The sequence below is a fragment of the Prinia subflava genome, chromosome W (genome assembly GCF_021018805.1).
Source record: "Prinia subflava isolate CZ2003 ecotype Zambia chromosome W, Cam_Psub_1.2, whole genome shotgun sequence".
Taxonomy (NCBI): Eukaryota; Metazoa; Chordata; class Aves; order Passeriformes; family Cisticolidae; genus Prinia; species Prinia subflava.
In genome coordinates, this window is record NC_086282.1 from 1,937,180 (window position 1) to 1,959,708 (window position 22,529).

Here is a 22,529-nt window from a genome sequence, read left to right on the forward strand (position 1 = left end):
ATTCAGACATGCTCACTATTTCCTACCTAGACTGGACAATTGTTGCTGTGTAAAGGAACCCACTATTTAAATAAGGAGTGTTTGTGCTTATGAATCCTGTGGTGAATTAGAAAGAGTACAGTACTTGGCAATACATCATTCTAGGAATTCTGCTTAACATACAGAGTTTTTAATCAAGTTTACTGTGCTTTGGTAATCATGTCATTTCTTTACTGTTTTTTTCTTAAGTTGAATTTGTTCCTCTAGTCTGTTTAGCCTTAGTTTTGCATAATTTGATTAGAGACTAACTGCTAGTTAGATTAGAATGCTGGAGAAGAAGAGAAGGATGTCTATGTATATTTAATAGATAACTAGTGGGAGTTAGAAGGTTTACCTTGGTTCACAAAAGATCTCAGTAGTTTCCCAGACTGATAACTTGGTTTCTTTGGTCATGGTCTCAAGGTGAAGGGGATGGGTCTGATTTTTGTCACACCAGTTTTACAGCACAGACATTAATCTAAGTACATTTTGTTCTATTTCACAGAACAGAGATCAGTAGTTTGCAGGCTTCTCAAAAGCCATCAAAAGTCATCATTATCAATGAAAAATGTGGTATCCAGAGCTTTTGGAAGTTTGTATTGTGAAAGTTTGGAGAAGGAAAGTCTAAAATTCTGTATTGCTATGGCAGTAAATGGCCTTTAAAAAGAAGGACAAGTGACACTGTTTTGGTGGGATGGAATGTGAGTGGCGAGCTCAGGCTTTGTTTTTTGGTTGCCCTTCTCTCTTTTTGCTCATAACTGTTCAGAGATCTGGGTGCAGTCAGTATGTGCTTGAGAAATGTTTTTGCTGTGATGACTGTATACTTAGAATAGCTCCTTGGCTATCTATAAGCTGTTACCTCCTGACTTCTGAGAGCTGGCTTGTCCTTCTGTGTGTTTACGGCACATACTACAGGAGTCCAGTGGCATACTGGATTTGGATTTCTCCTTTAGAAGGTAGGAGCTGCCACTTCATACCTCTTCAGCCTTCAGTAAACCTAATGAGTTCTGTGCTGCATTTAAAGGTCCATCAATGCCTTGATGACAAACAGCACAGCATTCAACAGACTGTACAGTATCTGTTCTTCTAAAAACAATATCAGATTTCTGTCGCAGTGCCTTTAGAGAACTCAATCTCTCTGCCTGCCCAGGCTAGCTCAGGCTCCACGGCAAGCTAAAAAGTACAGCCAGGCGAGTCACTCAAGCCTGCTGATCCCTGTGAGTTCTTGTCTCCGAGAGGCTGTGTGAGGCGGTGGAGAAGCGCTGACAACGACAGAGAGAAACGAAGGGAGGAGCCAGTTGAGTAAACTAACAGAAGGTTTATTTGGGGGTCACAGGGGACCTCCTTACCACCTGCCGAATCCTCAGACTGCACCCCCTAGGCTCTTGAGACATGATGCTTTATACAGCAGTGACGTGGGGCATGGTAAGGAGGTTACAGCCATTGGGCTTCAACCAAAGAGGTGGTAAGAACATGGAGTGACATTACAGAAACCAATTGGTAAACTTGGGGAGGGGATTCACATAGAACTGACAGATAACTGACGGTTACATAACTAGGGAGATTTCAGGAGCATACCAACTGGGAAGAACAATGGGGTACAGAGAGCGAACCATTCTACAAACAGAATTCTATAAACTTTATGTAAACTTAAATCCACACTGCCACATCTCCCGCTTTTTATTAAAATGACGAGAACTGGTGAGGAGGTGGCAGGTACTCTGATTCTGGGTATAACTCATCAAACCCAGTCTGAGTCGTCAGCCACTGTTCACATGGCGGACATTCCCGTTCTTCCATGTCTTGGAGGTCGACCATCTCAAACTCTTCCAACTCTTCGGGAATGCTGACTTTGTTTACTGATGGATCGGGGGTAGATGTAGCACTTGAAATTATCTTATTTAGCATGCATATGACTAAACTTAAGGTAATTATTGCAACAATTATAAAGAACAAAATCAACAGACAAGTCTTTATAACCTACCCGACCCAGCCTGAAAGTTCCCAGCTCTGTAGAAATCTGTTGAACCAATCAGCCATCTCCTTTTTAATTTCGCTGACCATATCCCGCATCTTTGTGATGGTTTTGCGCACGTCCTCAGCCTTTGATGTTAGATTGAAGCAGCATAGCCCCTCAAACTCCTCACATGTGTGACCATGCCGGAGCAAAAGGTAATCTATGGCTGCTCTGTTCTGTAAAGTGGCCTGTCTCATAATCTCCTCATCTTTTAGGAGGTCAGCCAGGGCATTGGAAGTCAGATTTGCCTGTTTCGCCACCCAACATTCAACGTGAGCCAATTCACCCATCACCTTAGCGATAGAGACCCAGGGCAAAAACACAGTGACTGCGACTCCTTTAGGTTTACTCCAATGAATAATTTCTGAGTCACAGTCAGGATCTAATTCTTTCAGATCTCTTTTTTGGATTGCCAAATTGTGTGTGCTATTTTTTCTTTTCCAATCTATGATTTGGGTTCTGTTGGGGGTGAAAAGGCCCAACCTACAGAGGGTGCACGGACCTCCTATGAGGCGAGAGGGGATGCCTGCCCATGCTCGGTCCCCAAAAATTAAAAAACTTCCCTTAGGAAGCGCCAAGGGCCTATAATGCAAGGTGGAAGCCATTCGCACGTGGGCAATCCGCTCACACCACGGATTGGCATTATATGCTTTGTTTGGTTGGAGAACATTAGTAAAGGCTTTCAATTGTTGTTGAGGGGGAATAAGTGTAAACTGAACACAAAAGGGCGCTTTTGAAGAACCAAGGAGTTCTATCTCCAAAGGTCCTTCTCGAAGGTTTTCCAATTTGGCAGAAAAACTGCGCCATCCGACAAACGGATTTACATCGGGAACGGTTCTCTGATCCATAACTACTATTGAATGCGAACCATCGGGAACCTGCGATTTACTTATCCTGATAGAGTTTTGCAGCATGGCTTCAGGGAGTTCTAAATGTTGGAAAGGGATCCCCATGAGACAGGTTGACAGAGGATCAGTGGCTGAGGCTTGGCTAAAGCATATGTTGTCTTGGCCGAGGGACTTTGCCAAGGTGGTCCACACATTGGCCTTAGGCTGCGGGACGATCCAGGCCTGGTGTTGAGACAGGAGGTCGGCAATCAGGATCAACGTGACCAGAAGGATGGACATGATGTACAGAGTCCGGGGCTGGATCGGGTTCTTGACAACTGAAAAATAGACTTGAAACAAATATGATTAGCTTTAACGATACAGGCAGTAGGAGAAAGGTAGGGGGTCCTCCCATTCCCACAGAACCGGGAGAGTCAATTGAAACAATGTCTTTTGGCAAAACGCCGCCCTGGCAACTTGTGACACCTCGTTGTCTCTTTCTGATTGTTTCTTCACAAATGGTCTTACCCATTTGGCAGGGACCCACCGCAAGCTCGTGGGTGTAGAGACGCAGGTGTACCCACGCCCCCACGTGACAAGCTCATAGGGACCCTCTACCTGACCTGATTCCGGTGATCTTAACCAAACTGGTGGCTTTTCTTTGAGGTCGAACTAGGAGTTTGATCCAAAGTGACTCACAATCGGTGGGTTCAAAACCTCAAATGTACAATTTAAAAAGTTCATAGTATATAAAGCCCTGGCCAGTCTAATTGAAGGAGGTTCAATCTTTAGAACCCGTTGCTGCTGAGCAAGGACCCTTTTGATCTCTCAGTGGGTCCCTTCTACTACTGCTTGGCCCATGGGGGAGTGTGGGATGCCGGTTTTGTGTTCCACTCCCCATTGCTGCAGAAAGTCACAGAATTCCTTGGAACGGTACACCGGGCCGTTATCAGTTTTCAGGATCTTTGGAATGCCTGTGAAAGAGAAAGCTTGTATCAGATGTTTGATTACTTCTTGGGCTTTCTCCCCTGTGTGGGCGGAGGCAAAGACTGCACTGGAGAAGGTATCTACAGAAACGTGCACATATTTCTGTCTACCAAACTGGGGGTCGTGTGTAACATCCATTTGCCACATCTCGCAGCTCTTTAGGCCATGAGGGTTGACTCCGGCATGCAATGTGGGAACTGTGTGTGATTGGCAGGATGGACACGAAGCCACAATGGCCCTTGCCTGCTGGCATGTGAGGTGAAAACGCTGAACAAGGCTTGGCACATTTTAAAGAAATAATTGGATGCTGAGCTTCGTCTGCTTGAAAATGTTCGGCAGTGGGGCAATTGCCGCAGGGGCAGCGAGAGCGTCTGCTCTCCTGTTCCCTTCAGCAATATACCCTGGCAAATCAGTGTGCGATCGCGTATGCATCACATAAAATGGATGGTCTCGGTTGGAGACCAGCTTTACTAGCTTCGAGAGCAGCTCAAAAAGAGCTGTGTTGGACACCTCTTGCAAAACTGTCTGATCTGCCCTAGAAACCACCCCCGCAACATACGCAGAGTTGGTCACCAAATTGAATGATCCGGGAAACCTTTCGAAAGCCCTGACGACAGCGGCCAACTCAGCAATCTGAGGTGATCCCATCAACTCCTCGACATCTGTCTCCCGCTGCTGAGTTTGAGGATATCTCCAAGTCAGCACTGACTTGTGAGATCTTCCGGACGCGTCTGTGAAAACTGTCAGGGCCTCTAGAGGTTTTTTTCTGCGGACACTTTTCAAGGCCAATATAAACTCTACATTTGAATTGAATAATTTGTGGGCTGTCCGATGAATGGAAATTTGGCCTGTAGAGGAGTCCAGGGCAAATTGGAGTGCTTCATTCTCCTGAAGCAGGTGCTCCAACATTGGTTTCGTGATTTGGCCTGTTTGCAAGCCAATTGGCATGTGAATGCATGCAAAATCGCATCTGGCCAATTCTCCGATTCTCATTCTCGCTTTGCGGATTAGCTCAGCCATCAATTCTTGTGGCTGTGTCATTCTCTTGGGTCGATGGTGACTGAGAAAGACCCACTCTATGATAAGAAGAGGGTCTCCTCTGCCTTGGCCCTTCCTACCTTGTCTCGGTGATTTGTGTGATGGGTCCCACTGGAAAATCACACCATGCAGGTGTGGCAGCTTTCCCATGATGATGAAATTGAATGGCAGACCAGGGTCGCATCTGCTCGCCTGTCGTGTCGACATTGCCTCCTGTACCTTCACCAGGGCTGCCTTCGCCTCCGGGGTAGATGCCCTAGGAGAACTAAGCTCCTCTCCCCCTTTCAATAAATTGAAAAGAGGGGCTAGGTCCTTGGTAGTCAGACCCAGCCAAGGTCTTACCCAGTTCAAGGCACCACACAGCTGATGGACATCCGCAAGAGTCCTGACTTTGGTTTTGATGTCCAATTTTTGTGGTACAATGGACCGCTTACTGATTTCCAGCCCAACGTACCTCCAAGGTGGCATCTTCCGAATCTTACTGTCCTGCAACTCAAAACCTGCAGCAATCAACGAATTTGTTGTGAGGTCAAGAGCGTAGGTCAGCAGATCATAGGTTGGGGCGCAAATGAGTATATCATCCATGTAGTGGTGGATGATTACTCCCTCCGCGGCTGCGCGAACAGGGGACAGCAAGGAAGCAACGTATTGTTGACAAATCACTGTGGAATTTTTCATTTCTTGGGGTAGTACCTTCCAGTGATATCGCTTTCTTGGGGCCTCTCGGTTGATAGAAGGCACCAAGAAAGCAAAACGAGTGGCATTGTCAGGGTGTAAAGGAATTTGAAAGAAACAATCTTTTATATTGATGACAGCCAATTGCCAATTTCGTGGGAGCATGGTTGGGGAAGGCATCCCAGGCTGGAGAGACCCCATATCTTCTATGACACTGTTAATTTGTCGGAGGTCACGGAGAAGCTGCCACCGAGTCTTGTCAGCCTTACGGATAATAAAGACTGGGGAATTCCAAGGAGAGTTAGTCTCCTCTATGTGTCCCTTTTTTAATTGCTCATCCACAAGCTCCTGAAGCGCCTTCAATTTTTAATTAGTGAGCGGCCACTGCTCTACCCAGACTGGTGTATCCGTCTTCCAATTCAGTCTTTGGGTAGGGTGCTTTTCAGTGGCCGCAGCCCAAAAATTTTTCGAGGGATCGGGAATGTCAATCGTGACCCCCTCACTGGGCCATGAGGTCTCGTCCGAGCAAGTGTTTCTCATAATCTAAAATGAAAGGACACAGACTCACCAATTGTCCTTTCGGCCCCTTAATGTTCACCACACTCTTCGATTGTTTTGCCAGTTGGAGTCCCCTTACACCTCTGATGTGTCCAGCAACATTTTCCAAGGCCCAATGTGACAGCCAATTCCTGATGGGGACGATCATCACATATGCCCCTGTGTCAAGAAGCGTCTCTGCATCAAAGGATTCATTTCCCACCGAAAATGTACATTTGATCTTTGGCTTGTTTACAGTTATCTTGTGAACTGTGTTGATTGATGGAGTGTGTTTAGAAGATGTGTTCCCGAAGGGAATTGCCTGTGCGATAATTTGTCCTTTAGGTAGGGAAATTGGCAGGTGGGAACATCACAGCCAGAGAATGAGGTGCCTGGGATTGTTGGAGAGTCTCCCAGGGAGAACCTCAATCTTGTGCGGAGTAAATTTGCAATCCCCAACGATGAGATACTCACCTTTAATTAGAGGCCAGTTCTCTATCTCGCCGGGATTGATGACGACGAAATGCCAATCACGGTCACTGAGGATCAAGGATTCTGTCAGCTGCAACCTGTAAAGTTCAAAGGCAGAATGAGTTGTTAGAATCGGTTTTGCTAGGTCATGTTCTAAGAATTGAGTCAAGTCAGGTAGTTTATTGTCACAGTCTGGTTGTTTTCCCCCTATCTCCCCTGCCCGGTCCACTTCATTTGTGTCATTGCACTGGGTGGACCCGCGCTCCCCCTTTAGTTTTTTTGGAAATGGCAGTTGGGGCGTGGCGTTCCCTGTGGTGCTACGTGTTGTGAATTCCCCTCCTTGCCCTGAGTCTGCTGTCAGAATGCCTGGAATTGAGCTTTGACTGGACATTTAGTTACCCAATGACCACCCTCCCCGCAGAGAAGACATGGCTTAGTTGGAGCCTGGCGGAAGGACAGTCTGCGTAGCAAGGGCTTGTGGCGTGAAGAGTCTGCAGTGGTTGCCTCTACAACGTTGATATCCCGCGCGACACGAGACGGTTGAGTTGGTTGAGTCGGAAGTTTCGGGGTCATGAACAGAACTTTGATCTGGCACATCTGTAACATACTCTGCAGAGTTCTAGGGAGGTTTAGAGGAAGGCTTAAAATGGCTCAACAACATGAATCATTAGCATTAACAAAAGTGATTTCCTCTAAGATCCCTTCCCTAGTGTGCTCGTTTTTAACCTGGAGCTCAATAGCTCGTGTTAATTTTTCAACAAAATCTATAAAAGACTCAGCTGACCCTTGTTTAATTTGAGTGTATGGAGGCAGGGGACCATGAGGCTGCAGACTAAAGAATGCCTTACATAGGAGGTCTTTGACAGCATCAAGGGCAGGAGCAGGGATGAGGGAAGCCTGAGTGGTGGCAGACATCCATTGTCCCTCACCACAGAGCAACTCAGGGGTGAGAGCATTGCCATGCTCATCAACCGCTGTGTCTGGTTGCTGTAGGAGATGTGGAAGAAGATCTCTGAGCAACTGTTTCCATGCCCCTTTCCAGAGTTTAAATTGTGTGGTATTCATGAGGCATGCAAGCAGCTGTTGGAGATCTGCTAGAACAGCAACAATTCCAGAAAGGTCAGCAGCAAGGAGACCTCTGAAGTATGGACTTTCTCTGCCATACTCCTTATGTGCCTTGCATAGATCTCTAATGATGAATTAGGAAAAGGGATGCCAATTAGGATTGGTGTTATTACCTTCTCGAGATCTTCTCTAAGTCACCGGAGCAGCAGTGAAAGAGGCATGGGGACTTCAGGGTTCCCGTCTGCAGACTTCCGGGTTCCAAGAGTGGGAACTGGAAGTTGGGACGTGGGAAACACAGTTTCAAGATGGCTGACTTCTGGAGAGGGGTGACTCATGGGAAAGCGCTGAATCCACCTCGAGGGCATGTCTGTGGGCAGGGCGGGTGGGTGGGATCATTGGGGAAGTGGGAGGAGTTGGGGACCAGAAGGGGTTGGAGGGATGGAAGGGATTGTGGGAAGAAGAAAGGGACAAAAAGGACAACGACACCGCCATGTGGTCGCCGCCATTTTGAGACACTTGTGGCACAGCAAAATTAAAACGAACTTCAGGTTTATCAACTCGGAAAGTCTGGGGAGGGCATGATCCTCGGACTGCCCGGCCAGGGCTTTCCGAGGAATCCCGGGCAGTCTGGCCTCGACTGTTCGGGCGGGGTGATTGAGGGACCTGTGGAGAGCCTGAGCTGACAGACCTCAGGGCTGTTGTTCCCTTTAGAATCCCTTTTCTCAGGAAAGAGGGGTTGGGACTGGGGAGAGGAGAAACTGGGGAAGGTTGTCCTGAACCTGGCTTTTCCTCCATTTCCCTGTTTTTCAGTATTGCAGCCCTAAGCTGCAGGACCAGGAATGAATAATTTTGAACTGTTTTGTCCCCTGCATTAGCCAATTCTAAAATTTTCTTCTCCACAGTGCACCAAAACCGGGCACTGTGGACTTGTGCTGGGGATACTTGAGCGAAATGTAGGAAAATCCATCGGACCAACCTCTTCAAACAACTCTTAGAGAATTTAACTTTCTCTAAAACTTCAACTAAAACATAAAACACCCCCTTCTGAGCTGTGGAGAGACCTGCACCCATTCTGCTCTCGATGTTATATTTACAGCTCACTCACAGGACCAAGATTTAACAAAGGTAGCAACTGAAATCAGACACCACAGCGCGTTTCAAAAACCAGCACTCAAAACCCATGCACTCTCACTAACCATATAAAATCCAGCTGGGGCGCTGCGAATAACTCAAGCTGGCTGACAGCAAGCCCTTCGAAGTCCCGTTGGGGCTGACAGCCACGCGCATGCGCAAATTAAATCTATTGAAAACTCACTAAAAGAACTAAAGCTGCCAGAGAGTCAAAACCAGGGAGAGGGGCCAACACCCACACCCTTGGGGCTGCGCAGCCTGATGACCCGGGTGACACACCTCACAGGTCGCCCACGGAGGGAGAGAAACTCAATCCCACACACACACACCTTCGTCCTCAAAGAGGAAACGGAGGGTACTCACCACTCTCCGGCTTGGGTGCAACACTTGATCCTGGGGTCTCTGTCTGAGAAAGACCTCCCCCGAGTGCCTGAAGAGGCTACCTTCCTTGTCCACCAGGAGCGCACCCCGATTATCGGAGCTGCTGCGACTGGTGGTAGCGTGACGTCCAAGGACGATCTTCGCAAGCCCAGAGCTTCAAGCTGCCGCTTGCCAGTCCTCTCTGCGGGGTCCGTCGAGCTTCTCAGGCCCCCATGTTGGGCACCAGTGCTGTTGTGGTGCCTTTAGAGAACTCAGTCTCTCTGCCTGCCCAGGCTAGCTCAGGCTCCACGGCAAGCTAAAAAGTACAGCCAGGCGAGTCACTCAAGCCTGCTGATCCCTGTGAGTTCTTGTCTCCGAGAGGCTGTGTGAGGCGGTGGAGAAGCGCTGACAACGACGGAGAGAAACGAAGGAAGGAGCCAGTTGAGTAAACTAACAGAAGGTTTATTTGGGGGTCACAGGGGACCTCCTTACCACCTGCCGAATCCTCAGACCGCGCCCCCTAGGCTCTTGAGACATGATGCTTTATACAGCAGTGACGTGGGGCATGGTAAGGAGGTTACAGCCATTGGGCTTCAACCAAAGAGGTGGTAAGAACATGGAGTGACATTACAGAAACCAATTGGTAAACTTGGGGAGGGGATTCACATAGAACTGACAGATAACTGACGGTTACATAACTAGGGAGATTTCAGGAGCATACCAACTGGGAAGAACAATGGGGTACAGAGAGCGAACCATTCTACAAACAGAATTCTATAAACTTTATGTAAACTTAAATCCACACTGCCAGAGATTTCACTTAGGCTATAAATTGAATCTCCCACTGTCATATTTTCCGAGCTTTTAGTGAGCTGTGTAAAAGGTTACTATAGCTTCTAAGAAAAAAAAAAAAAGGAAAAATAACACCCTGCTTCTTACATATGACCTTTCCATATCACTGAAGGGTAAATGTAAGCTAAACTTATTAATTCAATCCAAAATAAATAGAAGTGATTTCAAGATCAAGAGTGAAGTAGCTGCAGACAATTTCAGAAGTCTCTTCTTCGTAAAAGGTAGCATGACAGCCTATGAGATGGCAGCATTGTATTTTCTGGCATTTGTCTTGGTTTGGAAAGACAGGTATCTATCAGGGAAAACTGGACTTTCCCTTGGAATGGAGAATGTAAAAATCCCCTCCCTCCAAATTATTAAAATTTTGCAATTAGGAGCTTTTCAGCAAAAATATGGGAATAGGAATAACAGTTCTTTACTAGGAATATATATTTTAAAAAGAATACAAATGCAGTAGTACAAAAAACAAACAACCAAACAAACAAAAGTCCTAGAAAACCCTCACAGAGTCAGAAATACGACCTGACACCCAGTTGTCAGGGTGTTGGAAGCAGTCCAAATGAGTCCTCCTGGAATAACAGATGTTGTTCTCTGAAGTAGAGATGATCCTGTAGGGGAAAAAAAAAAGGATCCAGTGCTGGCGAGATTGGTGTGGTCTTCCTCCTAGAATTCAGTAGAAAATTGCTGTTTGAGATTGATGGTTTTATGCTGGTGGAAAGGCTTTGGCTCCTCCCACTGGGTGGAGCATCTCACAATGGAATGAAGTAATGTTATCAGTCATGTGAGAGGCCTTAAATGGCCCATTCACAGGTGATGTGCCTCGGAGGAGGATGGGTGGAGGAAGAGACAAGAAGGCACTGCCTTATCTGGTGTTATCAGTTGTCCCATTAACAGAAGGCATCTGTCCTCTTCCCCCCCTAGAGTTACAAGAGATAAAGAACAATATCTCCCAACTGGTTTCAACAGATGAAAACAGACTACACTTTTTTGGTTACATTTTTCAACCCAAGACACATTATACGTAAAACACTTGCAAGGATGAAAAAGCTTCTGTCCAAATGCTAATTTTATGGAGGCATTAAGAGAAAAATGATCAGTTATTTGTTGGAAGTTTCCACTGAAACAGACAGGATGACAAATAAACTGTATGTTCCTGTTCAAGGCATAAGATTGTTTGCTGTTATGTTAGTAAAATTACTCCAGAGCCTTGTGACTTTGCAGTGAATTCACAACTGAAGTTTACTTTAGGACTGATTTTTATATGCCAAGTGTGATTGTATAATTAATTGTAAATTCTAAATTTTGTCACCTGCTCCAGGTGACCCTGCCTTGGCAGAGGGGTTGGACTGGATGATTTCCATAGGTCACTTCCAACCCTAATGATTCTGTGATTCTGTAATCATGTTGCCCTCCAGTATCCCTTTGATACATTTCACTTTTCTTAAACAGAATGAAGATGTACTAGCAGAATTCTTTGAAAGTGTGGTAAAACAGACCCAAATGAAGCCAAAGAAGGTAATCGGCTGGATTCTGAACGACCTGCTCAGTCACTTGAAACAACATTCCCTTACAGTAAAGGAAAGGTCAGTCTTCTTCGGTCCTACAGTAGAGACAAAATGATCCTTTTCTCATGACTGGTACCATGTCACTCCATTGCTCATGGCTGCTTTAGTTACTACCTGTGAAGTTTTTTACTCCAGGCATTCCTGCACAGGCCTTGGCTCTGTCCTGCTGAATGGAGTTAGACAAATACATGGCAGAGAAGAGGATCACATAGTTAAGAGCAGCAGTCAGTCTTTAGAGTACAATGATGGTAAGGCATAATCAGGCCATTAGTACCGAACATGAGGAAAAATAGCTTGTCATACTGAACTCTTTGATCTTTGGGCAAGCAGCAGTAACATAGATACATTATTATAGATCACCTTATTCTCTGAGGTAACTTCTGCCCACTTTTCTCCTGGCCCAGTCAGTTCTTTTCTCCTGGCTGGCCTCTTGAACCTTCTAGAAAAAAAAATTCTTCTACAGCAGCAAAGAAGGTAAGTACCTTTTTGATTTTGCTGTACTCTGGATCTGTGGCTGCTTACTTCAGTTGTGTAGCAATTTTGTAATCATTGTGTACCAGTACAATAGTTGCTTTAAAGGGAAATTAGAGTTTTGATAAAGGATAAAGTAGTATAGTAGTAGTAGTATAGTAGTAAAGAAGTAAAGTAAAGAAGTATCTATACTATATACATATAATAGATGCAAATACCTTATGTGTGTATATAATCTTAGAGCTATATCTGCATATGCCCTATTAGAAGGGAGCAGAAGCCAAATAGTAGACTGAAACAATGTGAACTGAACTCAAATAAATCCTGCTTCTGAACACAGCAGGCAGTAGATCTCAATTTCACTATTTCAGTCAGGCCTGCATGAAGGGTCAGTGGGGGCTAATCCATGGCTTGCAGTTAAGATGAGAGTATCAGTTACTAGATTTCTGGAGACAGTAAGGTCTACGTTCCCAAGCATTAGCACATGGCAAAGGATAGAATTCATCCAAGTGTAGTCACAAATGGAATTCTGCATTGGTGTACCTGAGTCAAAAGTGGCAGAGGTCTGGCCTTTCTTTTATCCTTGCTTCTTTGAGCAAGTGCTGTCATGAAACTCTCAAGCAAGTAAAGCTGGGTTTTTTTTTTCATCTTGCCTAAGACAGTCTGAAAAATCAACTCTTTATGATTTATATCTAAAATTGTGAGCTGATTATGATGGGAACAGTACTGCTGTGTTTGTAGACAAAATGTAGAGGCTTTTTTGTGATGGGCCATAATCAGTCATTCACCTTAAATTGCTGCAAGCTCATTTATGTGGAATGATTTGTCTTTTCAGATTAATTATTATTCTCTAGATAAGTGCATTAGGTGACTGTTTCAGTGTTTATCAGTGAAACTGTTGATGAACTGTGAATGAACTTTCTAGTTTATTTTCTTTTTTTGGAGATGCTTGTGGTTCTTAATTAAGTTGGTCTGTGTCTGTGGATAGCCAGCTGCATAAGACAGGCATCATAAATAGGGATTTAAGTGCCTGGCTTCAGGCATGTGTGTTTGGAAATTTTGTATGGAAAAGTAAAAGCTTCAAAAAGGAGATAAAGTATTAATAGGAAAAGCACTGGAATGCAGAGCAGCTCTGTGCCTGCGAGGTTGTGGTGCACCCATCATTTTTGTGTCTCTGTTTGAAAAGGAAGCTTCAGAACTCCAGTCTGAAGTCTCTTCCTTGTGGAGGTAGGGACAGGGGACTAATGCTCTTCTATGGGATTTTCTGCTTTGTGATACATTTGTGTGCCAGGCACTTCTGACAAATTGTGAAGTGTCAAGAATTTCAGAAATGCATTTGTTGTTTAATTACCAACTCCTTGTAACGTGCATGTTGTCCCCAGTGATCTGAAACTGGACCCAGAAATCGCAGTACTGTTTGCCCTCACCAAGTGATGATGCTATCAAACTGCAGAAACCTTGCCACATTTAGAAAAGTATTTTGGTTGCCTGGATGTCAGAAGAGTAACAAATGTTTATAGCAATTCTCAGCAGTAGGCAGAGATGCTGGATGGCCTGAGGGCAGAAAGGGCTATATATACACACCAGCAGATGAATTGCAGCTCTTGGGGAGGGGAGCATGATCTGCAGTGGCAGACACCAATCCAATGGGGAGGGATGGAAGGCTTCGATGGGGTGAGCACACAGACGTGTACACATACATGCTCACTGCAGGAAGCTGTTAACCACTTAAATTATTTAAAAGGTTTTGTGTTTGGGCTCTGCTGTCTGAGGCAGTAAAAGAGGCAGATAAAAGCTGTGAGCACTGTCTGTATATACCAAGCATTGTGTGGTAGGATGCAGTGCCAAGCTAAGGGCACTATGTGCTCACGTAATTACCATGCAGGTAATTACAGAGCTTATGCCCAACTTGTCATCATAGTGTCCCACTCCAAAGGTCTCCGAAGCAGTTCCAGGTTGACGTGCCTGTGCAAAGGAGGGAGCAGCTTCCAGCTCTGCTGGCATGCGGGGCTGTGGGTGAGCATGTCCTGGATCAGATGGATACGCACTGCCTGTGGCCCAGCCCAGAGGCACCATTTTGAAGCCCACAGTGTGAGGAGTTGATGCTGCTCACCCAGGGCTGAAACCAGTCAGATGGGGAATGTGCCTGCAATGGGGCCTTGCTCCTCAAGTTGGCAGGCTGGCAGCAGGTCCATGTCTGGCATAATAGACCTGCCTGTGAGTTATGGCATTATGGGAGGAGGCTGGTTCCTGGGCCAGAGAAGTGGAAACTTGTCCCTGCTGCCTAGAGCTGTGCTGAAGCAACTCTGTGCAGACACCCTTGTCACTGGTTCATGGGGGATCCATGCCCAGCAGGCCGTGGAACAGAGCAGACCTTGAGTTTTGCTGGCTGCTGCAGTTGCATAGGTCACCCACATAGGAATAACTTCAACAGACCTGGTTGGCACCCCTACTTTAAAGTAGATAGCAGGGAAATGACTACAGTACCCATATCTAAACTGAACCATCTGCTTTGACAATTATGAATACACCATCTGGAGGACTGGACCCAACCTGCCCCCTGCTTCTCTGAGAGGCTGAGGGACACCTGCCAGACATAAAGGCTTCGGTCACTGGAAGGAGAGGTGACCACAGGACTTGCTGGAGTGGTGTAGCCTGCTGCTTTCCTTCTGCCCTTGGCAGCAGATCACTGCAGATAGGGTTTCCAGTTGGAACATTCTTAGGCACAGCAGTCAGCTGACACAGTCACCAGTTGCAAAATGTTTGATATGATGCTCATGACAGCCAGACGTGTAAGTCCTGATTAATTCACCTTGACCAATGCTGTTATGCCTGCAAAGGTGGAGACCACATAACATCATTAAAATCTAATCACACTCAGGCAAGAATCAATAGTAGAAGCTACTGAGATTTCAGTGATGGAAATGAGGCCTGAGATTCACGTTTTGGCTCTGGAGACTTCATAATTTTATCCTCTTGTGCTGGTGCAGGCAGTTTGTGTAAATGAGCTGAAATAGTTTTTTAAACTGCTTCCTTTAGATTTGTACTCCTTGCCAAGCGGAGAAACACATTTTTTAAAAGTGCGTCTTTGACAGGTCTTGGCCACATCTCTTTCTGTTTTCCTACATACCTGTAAACAAGCAAGGGCCTTGATAACATTGTTGCTCTACTAAGTGGAGATGCTTGTTACCAAATGGGAAGGGACACGTGATGCAGCTGTCACAGAGAAAATCTGGTGCCTTCAAGGTTTCTAAAGGGCAAGCTTTCCCCAGTGCCAGGAAATATTTGGCAAAGGCATAACAGGGAATCAGAGCTGGATCTCTCTCTGCCAAGCTGTCCTGCCCCTGATCTAAGTCAGCCTGATGTACATGTTGCTCCTGGGTAACTATGCTATGGTTGGCTGCATAGATTTTGTTCATTGCAGATTTCCCCTTCCTGTAGCCCATGGCATCCAGCTTGAATATGTACCAGTCCTAAAAATCCCATTTGCCTTTTTCAAGGAGACTGAAAGGACTTATTCATTGTCCACTCTGATTTGTGCAGTACTTTAGACTGTTCAGGGTGTTTTGCTAGAGGCTGTTGCTGTGGCTGGCGAGGACAGAGCTCATTCTGAGGGGTGGCATACCGTATGGGTGCCTTGGGAGGCCTCCAGGACAGAAACCTTCTTGCTTCATCCCTCAGGGAAGAAGCAGATGTGTTGCCTGGAGTAGCAATGTGTCTTGGTTTGGAAAGACAGGTATCTGTCAGGGAAAACTGGACTTTCCCTTGGAATGGAGAATGTAAAACCCCCTCCCTCCAAATTACTACAATTTTGCAATTAGGAGCTTTCAGGAAAAAAAATGGGAATAGTAGTAACAGTTCTTTACTAAGAATATTAAAAATGCAAATGCAATAATACAAAAAAACAAGCAAGCAAACAAACAAAAGTCCTAGAAAACCCTGACGGAGTCAGGAATATGACCTGACACCCTGTCGGCCAGGGTGTTGGAAACAGTCCAAATAAGTCCTCCTGGAGTGACAGATGCGGTTCTGTTGGAGTATAGATGATCCTGTAGTGGGGATGAGATGAGTCCAGTCTTCCTCTGAGAATCCAGTGAAAAAGAGGATGCTCTGCTGTTTTGAATCTCAGGTTTTATCCAGGTAGGAATGCTTGGCTCCTCCCACTGGGTGGAGCATCTCACAATGGAATGATTTAATTTTATCAGTCATGTGGTAAGCCTTAATGGCTCACTAACAGCAGATATCCCCCTGGAGGGAGGATGGGTCGTGGAAGAGATAAGGAACATTGCTCCCCTGGTTTTAACAGCTGGCCCATTAACAGAAGGCATTCACCCCCCTCCCCCCTGGAGTTACAAGAAATAAAGGAAAAAAACATCTCCCCAACTGGTTTCAACAGATGAAATAGAATACACATTTTTTTGGTTACATAACCCAAGACACAATGGAGTGCAGGAAAAAAAAAACAAACAAAAAACCAAAGAAAACAAAGACAAATTAAAAAACACACCAAGAAAACACCACCACAAAAAAAAAGGCAAGTAGCTGCAGACAGGCTGAATCTCTGTTGGATATTATATATTTATTTCTAGGGTTATTCCAGGTAGCACTGGCATGTTGATTTTTAAATATCACACTAGAAGGAAGATCTTTTAGAAGAAATCATATACAGCACTGATTTATTCAGTATAAGGATCTGAAAGCTTTACTTATAGCTATTGCAACTCTGGCTGCTTATCAGTAACTTCAATATTGTCATCTGCCTTTGGCCCTCTCACAAGGTCTCCAGAAGAGTTGATAAGATCCCATAAAAAGCTTCAGACTGCCACTGGCAAACAAATATCCTCTTGCAGCAGCTGTATGAATGCACAGTTCCTAAATACTTGCTGTGGCTAGAGAACTCTTTAACCAAAGGTCTTTTGTATCTGAAAATTTGTCATGCTGAAGCAAATTGCTGGGGTAGTTAAGATCCCATCCTATGTGCTTCATTCTACCTGAGTTCTCTTGCTGCCCTGCAAATTATTTAACATGTGATTTGAATGCCCCTCCTTGTCTTCCCATCCTAGCCTCTTCTTCATCCTACAGGGAATATTTAGTGCTGAAACTTTGACATGACATTCATTTCCATATTGGGACACAGCAATTGCCCAAACATACAATTATATCTTCAGCTCAGGATGGAGCACAACGAGCTGTTTTAATAGGGGTTTTCTTACTCTCCTCCCACAGCCCTGAAATAAAAGCAAAGGGAATACCGAAAATGACTGTCCAAGGAAATTGGTTTTTTATAAATGTTCTCTCCTCTCAAGTGTATTCCAGGGCAATAGCCCTGCTGCAGTGTAGGAAAACACTAGCATTAACAAGTGATTATTCCACAGGCCTGGGTTTGCCCAGCAGTCCAGTACTTGGAGATGATGCATAGGTGGGCTGGAGATGCTGCATTCATTCTGCTTGGCACCATTTTTCTTCTGCTTTGTCATACATATACTCATTACAGCCTCTTGGCAAGGACTGGTAATTGGGTGAGTTACCTGGGATTGGACTTGGTACAATAGTCAGCTAATCGTCAGTTCCTGCACAGAGCCATTGCTCATGGAGATGCATTTCCTTGCTGCTCCCAGGCAGTTCTGTGAATGATGTGAGAAGAGCAGGAGTACTGGTGGAAGAGAAGCCTTGCAGCCCTCCCTGTTGTGGTGGCTCCTCTCCCAGCGAGGGAGTGGCAGCTCCGGGCATGAGGAACAGGGGGCTGTGCTCAGCAAACCCCTCTGGAGAGACCCCGGCACTGGGGGAGCAGGCAGGGCCCGGACTGCAGGAGGCTTCACATCACCTGCTGCAAACTGTTAACCTGGACTGCAGGAAGTGGCAATGCTTTGTCTCAGTACAGCTGGCAGAAAAGGAGTACAAGGGCTCTTTCAGAGAGGCACATGATTAAATCTTGGGCTTGTTCACATTTAGACAATCTCCTCTTAGCGTAAATAGGGCTTCTTAGATCCATAACCGAAGTACTGCATGTAAATAATGTTGGTAAGTCAAGCCACTGACCTTTGCTGCTTTTTTTGTGATTTTCGGGTGCTTGCAGAATTGTGAAAGGGAGAAGGGAAGACTTCCCTTGAAATTGTTAAAGAACAGAAACTTGAATTGTTACAGGATCAGAAAGAGCTTGAACAGATCTGCCAGGCAGCGATTGATGGACAAGAAAATGAGGTGATTATGATAGTGCTGAGAACCTTCTGCTCTGTGGCAGTCTGTGGCACTGAAAGGGGGTTAAAATAGCCTCTCTTTTTTTCCCTTTTGATGGCATTTGAGCTTTAGAGCCAGAGCAGTAAAGCTGCTACCAAGATATTATCCAGCTTTTCTTCTCCTTTCTTATTTTACTAAGTGGGTTTTTTGAAACTGAAGCTTACACAAAATGATCCGCAAAACAAATTACCAGTCTGGCTAATGTGCTAAGTCATTCTGAGAGCCCATAAAACTTTAATGCAGGAAAGCAAAACTGCAGGGCCCTGTCCCTCTCCGGCTGTACTGCCATTAACCTGACCCTGCCACCCAACCACGTAACTCTGATTTTTATGTCATCTGTTGTGGTATTGGGGCAACACTGTTAAACTGTTCTGAAGCTGGAGATTGAAGTTAGTTGCCAGCAAGGCATATATTAGCTATGGAATTAGAGACTATCAGAGCTGACAAGGCAGAAATTATACTTGCATCTGACTTTTTGCCATGTCCCTGTCTCTGTCCACTGCCAAAGAGAGAAGCCTCACTGGTGCTCCTGCCTGACAGTGGCTGTGGGGTGGGGAGGAGCCAGAGCCCTGTGGCAGCAGTAGCGGCTCCACAGCTGCTGCCCACTCTGCTGTTCTGCTGTGCTGTGGCAGCAACACAAACGCTCCTCTGTGGGGGATGATTGGCTCTTCCCCACCTCCTTGGAAAGACACAGCAGCCAGTGTGGCTCAGCCTAACAAGGTCTGAGCTGGAAAAAAATGGAAAAAACCCTTGTTGATCATGAAAGGGAGGAGTGGGATGTGATCTTGACAGAGTCTATATAATCTGCTTTACAAAAAGCAAAATGAAAACATGTGTTTATATGTTCTCTGGAGCAAAAATGTAAAAGCAGAAGTGAATAGCTTACTTCTAATATAAACAATGTCTAGCTCCATTTGCCACTTGGAAAAAAACATTAACATCTTTTGAGAACAATACCACCCACTCCAGATCTCGTTGGGGGATGCTAACAGTTCTGCAAGAGCTTTTGATAAAATGAGCTTCCAGTAGGTCGGCATGACATCCATCTGACTTGACTCATTTGCAGAGCCTGATAAAAGTGCTGCTGTGTTTCCAGGCTGGTATGAAAGTGCAGGGAGGGAGAGAATGTTAGAACTGACTGGGAAGTGCAGGAGCTGAAGGTCCATAACCACACTCCCACTTCAATGTGTTTTGAGAGTAACATTTTTCAAAATGAAATAGCTTCTAAACAGCTGCTCAGACCAACACTGAGCACTTTATAACAGTGCAGGACTGGGACTGTACTGCACTCTGCCCCACATAGGTAATTTCTAGCAGATCCACAGTAATGAGTCCTTTCCACTGTGTAACAACAGAGAAGACTTTAGACTGGCAATAATTCAAAGATTGTAATGAGAAGCAGTATTTGCATCTGAAATTGGTATTGGCACAGTGCATGGCTCCTACGTTTGCAACCCTTCCCTGAATATCTGCAAATACGTCATCCTGTTTCTTTGTATCTATTGTGTTCTGCCCAGTACTCTGACAAGGTAGAGAATGCCTTCCCTGCCACACAAACAGTAGGAAGGCCAGATGCTTGTCTTTCAGCAGTAGCATTTCCTTTAGGAAGGCCCAAAGGTGAAATTTCTGATCCTTTCAGCTTTTGAACATGGCCCTTGCAATGCAGCAGGTGATTGTGCATTAAAGGCTGTCTGATAGGAGGTCATATTTGACCAGTTAATTAATCATCATGTTGCAAAGGATTATGCACTTGAAGGAAATAAAAAACACCGATGTGTGTGCTTGAAGGACCTCACCAATATTATCAAATAGATTTTGATTCAATGCAAATTACCTGTTATAACAGGACATTATATTCAGCAAAATGGTAGATCCTGTTAGCAAGGAAAGTCCATCTCACTTCTCTGGCTCTTTTCCAGGAAGTTGCTGTTCAAGCTGCAGACACTGTAAAATCCAAAAGTGTCTTCTGATTCTCAGTAAGAGGAGCTCTTTCTATTAGTTTTAAGGCCCTGCTGCTGTAGGGACTTGTGGGAATACACAAGACAGAGAGTCAAACAGACTTGATTAGCACAGTTGGTTTGATAACCAAGATGCCATGGCAGGAACAAACAGAGCTTTGAAGATTACAGAAGATGGGATTAAACCTGCTTACGGGAAGAGAGAAGATTCAATCAACTTCTGCAAGCAAAGAATTATTGTAAAATGCATGAGCTGTCTGTGTGATTTTTACCCTGATTATTGTAGTAGAAATTATTAACCTGTCTGAAATAGTATATAAGCTTTTGGGAAACCTGAGTAAAATCGAATTCTGATCACTGAATCAGTCTTCCCATCTCTCAATCAATCGCCAATAGGGACTTGCTGTTCTCTCATGGGAGCAGAGCAGGAGCTTATTGCAAAGCTGAAGGCAGTTTTTATAAATAACACTTTAGCCCAAAATGCAGTCTTTTATCACAATAGTCCAAAGGAAAAAAATATTCATACCTTGGTTGGGAATGAGTGAAGATGTTTGTTTTTCCTGTAACAACGGTGTCTGTTGTATTTTTTTCTTTAAAGGTTATGGCAATAAAGCCAGGAAATTGAAAAGTTCTAAATAAGTTAATTGGTCTGGTACAAAGGAAAACACAAGGATGGTCCAATCCTGTTCTGGTGAAGCAATTATTAGAGAAGAAGCTATCAGAGTAGCCACAAGAGAAAAAGCACACAAGCAACTAAAGAAGCATGTGCTTCGTTCTGTCTGCAAATGAACTTTGGTGTCTCACTGTGCAGCACTGCACTTGTTGGTTATACTTCAAGCAGCTTGAAGTCCCAGCCTTCCCTGGATGCATCAAAGGCAGATGGGCCAGAGAAAAGCAGGATACAGCCATTTGCATCTCCCATGCTTTGATGTGGCACTTGGAGATGTGATTTCCACACAGCCCTGGGGAACAAGCTCCCAGAGGTGTCTGTGAGTATGCAGAGAGCTGAAACTGCATGGGTTAGTTTTCTAATAAAGCAGATACAAACTCAGCTTTTCTGTCTGCCTGTTTATGAGAAGGGAGATTCACAGTCTCAAATAGTCTGTGCGTGCACACTGTAACTGACTGTCAGTGTGAGCACAACAGTAACAATGATTAAAACACCCAGAAGTAATTGAAGGAACCACGTGCACCTCAATGCCTAACAGAAGGGAAAAAAACCGTTCACTACTATCATTCTTCCTGGTTTCTGAGGAAAGGGGAGAGGATGAAGCCATGAGCTGATGAACTGTGTGCCTAAGGGTAGTGCCATAGACAGAAGTGCCAGCATCTCACCCTGTCAGATTGTTTGCTCACCTTCTCCTAGTTCTGCACCCACATACCTGCTGTGCCTGCTCTCAGTTCTGAGGAGTGCCTGAGAGGTGTGTGCCTGAGCTTTTCTGAGGGTCACATCCCATTTTGGCCTCAGAGGTTCAGAACAGCAGATGTGCTTCTGCCAGCCCTGTACAATCTACAGCAGAACAAGTAGAATCATAGAACAGCTGGAGTTGGAAGGGATCCACAAGGATCATTTGAGTCCAGCTCCTGGCCCTGCACAGGACAGCTCCAGCTCCAGCTCCAGTTTTTTTTTCTCTGCAGGCAAGAACTTGGCCGTGTGTTACAAATGCCTAAAGCCCAGGGCTGCTGTTTCTCTGGGATGTGGTTTTCTGCTGTCATCTGGAACTGCACTGCTTTGGGGAAGTAATGGAACATGCAGTTGGCTTACCAAAACTGAGTGGGATTCAGCTGGACTTCAGTCCTTCTCCACTACTTAATCCTAAGGGGTGTTTTGTGCTGGTAGTTTTTATTTTGGGTTTTTTACATCCTTTGTTTTTCACTTCCTGGCTTTCAGTACTCACTGAAATGCAGGGATCTGGAATAAACTTCCCCGTCCCAACCAATTTTATTCATCGAGCCTTTAACAGGAAATGCAACAAGGAGCCTGTCAAATTTTCACGTAGTAGGGAGATAAATCCCATTTAGTACCAGATGCTTGAAGTTCTTAAATCCTTCCTGGAGACTAAGCCCTACTTTTTAAAGATCACACCTACCTCAGGCCTCGTAGCTACTTCTTCAGAATTGTTCTTCAGGATGTGCCTGCAGGGCAGACATCGTCGCAGGAGTGCAGCAGGTGTGGCCCTGGGACTTCAGTCACCTTTGGCAAACGTTTTTGCAGCACTAGTTCAAAGTAGGCTGATGGCAGCTCCTCCTCCTGAGTGGCAGCACTGATGTTATGTCTTGAGGAGGACATTACTGTACAAACTAGCTGAGGTTCAAGTGC

At 45.2% G+C, this 22,529-nt stretch overlaps 1 pseudogene; it reads left to right on the forward strand.

Moving 5' to 3' along the window:
- LOC134563404 (glutamyl-tRNA(Gln) amidotransferase subunit B, mitochondrial-like) overlaps nt 1-21,211 on the forward strand; it is an 83,598-nt pseudogene extending 62,387 nt beyond the window's left edge.
- Nucleotides 21,212-22,529: the final 1,318 nt, after the last annotated feature.